We start from the raw sequence: 2,448 nt of genomic DNA, 5'->3' as shown, positions 1-2,448 counted from the left end.
ATCCACACTGGAGCGAAACCTTATGAATGCAAGCAATGTGGAAAGGCATTCTGTATTAGATCCACTCTTGCTCAACATCAGAGAATCCATACTGGGGAGAAACCTTATGAATGCAAGCAATGTGGGAAGACATTCAGTCAGAGCTCCTCTCTTGTGAAACATCAGAGAATTCACACTGGGGAGAAACCTTATGAATGCAAGCAATGTGGAAAGACATTTAGAAGGAGGTCCCATCTTGTTGATCATCAAAGAATACATACTGGGGAGAAACCTTACGAATGCAAGCAATGTGGGAAGACATTCAGTCAGAGCTCCAACCTTGTGAAACATCAGAGAATCCACACTGGGGAGAATCCTTATGAATGCAAACAATGTGGAAAGACATTCAGTCAGACCTTCCATCTTCTGAGACATCAGAGAATGCATACTGGGGAGAAATCTTATGATTGTTAGCAATGTGGAAATGCTTTCAGTCAAAGATCCCGTCTTGCTGAACATAAGAGAATCCACACTGGTGAGAAACCTTATGAATTCAAGTAATGTTGAAAGACATTCAGTCAGAGGTCACATCTTGCTGAACATCAGAGAATCCACACTGGGGAGAAACCTCAGGAATGCAAGTAATGTGGAAAGGCATTCTGCATTAACTTCAGTCTTGTGAAACATCAGAGAGTCCACACTGGGGCAAAACCTTATGAATTGCTGCAAGGTGGAAAGATATTGTCGTAGCTCCTATCTTTCCAGACATCAGAAAATCCACACTGAGGAGAAAAGTCAGGAATACGACCAATGTGAAAAGACATACAGTTTCACCTCTCATTTTGCTGTACATCAGAAAACGTACATTAGTGAGAACCTTGAGAATAAAAGCTTTGTGGAAGGATGTTCCTATACAGTGCCTGTCTTGTTATTGCGTGAAGGAAATTTACCCTCCCCACCTTTCTAGGGCAGCATTGTGCAATTACAAATCTGTAACCTTAAAGTCTTATTTTTAGTATCCCAGTCTCATCCTGTTTTTATGTTTTTGCATAACTAGAACATAAATTTGGTGGAGCCCTGCTTCTTTCTCTGTTTTCCTGTGAGGGCAGATGAGGTCATGGGGATTTTGAGCCGCTAGAAAAACTTAGTCATGTAGTTAGTTATATTTTGTTAGATTACAAACTATAAAATTACAGTGACTCATGTATTCGTCATTAATTCTAATTTTATCAATTTTAAAAGAATCTACATGCATAATATGTGTATGAGGATACAGGAACTGAATTTAGTGGTCCTTTTCTTTGATTCCAATTGCTGTAATCATAGCTTTATTCAATATTCAGAGGGGAATGAACTGACACAGCCATGGAGTCCAAAAAGCTAAAAATTTGTGTCCTCATCCATCTGTATTCAATAGGTCACACTCTGGAATCTCTTATATTGAGGGAGAATTCTGCCCTAAGTATAATGTGGAGGAATCTCATTTTGGATGTGTTGTAGAACCTGGGCAGGTCAAAATGGCAAGGCATCTACGAAGATGAATTTTGTCCTCTGAATTTCAGTATTATTCTAGCTAATTGCAAGGACCTGTCCTTTAAGAGTTAGTAAGCTTCTTCCCTTGAAGATCTTTCTGAAACAAACATTTTAAATTTGAATTTTTGTTAAAACATAACCTCCTGTGATCTTTAGATTCCTCCACTTTACTTAGTCTAACAAAAACTGGAATGTCTGCAGCCATAATTAAGGATTGAGTACTTAGGGGGATCACCGATGGTAGACATGTGTTAGCAAATGACAAATCATAAATAACTGACAGATCCCTGGGCTGTCCTACGTCTAGCTTTAGCTACCATTGGTACAGGTGAGACACAGGAAACTGATGTAAAAAACCATCTATATATTTCGTGTCGCTTCCTCTTTCTGGCCTCTTTGGAGGTGGTGAAGTGGCTGTTGGTAGTGATCTGGGCTTTTCACCTTCTTGGCATTGTGGCAGCTGTTGTCCCAGTTTAATGGTGAGGTTTCCTTGATACCATACTGGAAGAATCCCAGTACTCTGGTTCAGGCGAGGTGTCTTCTCTGAGCTCTTGTAGTTTAGGCTGATTCTTCCTCCTTTACCTTCCAAACATTATCCTCCTTGAAAGCCTCTAATCTTCAGAGACCTCATGGAGGAGAACTTTGAATTCCTATACCATTTCCCTTTTTCTGCTCTTTAATTCCTTCCCTCTATATTAACTAAGCCACCATAAATTTCCAAACTGACTTGAGTAGTTTATTTGGGAAATTCCCTGGCGACCAAAAATTAATTTAGATTAAGTCAAAACCCAAAAATTATCCTTAAACCCCTGAAGTGGGTGTTGAGAAATGCCCAGTGCTGCTCAGCATGCATGGTTGAGTTGGGGGGTTGGGGGGGGGGTGGTGAGTCAATTATCAAAATAAGAGAAAAACAAAATAAAAAATGGAAGAACATTA

The sequence above is a fragment of the Monodelphis domestica genome, chromosome 3 (genome assembly GCF_027887165.1).
Source record: "Monodelphis domestica isolate mMonDom1 chromosome 3, mMonDom1.pri, whole genome shotgun sequence".
In the NCBI taxonomy this organism is placed as follows: Eukaryota; Metazoa; Chordata; class Mammalia; order Didelphimorphia; family Didelphidae; genus Monodelphis; species Monodelphis domestica.
The sequence above is the reverse complement of the archived record's forward strand: the minus strand, read 5'-3'. Positions refer to the sequence as shown.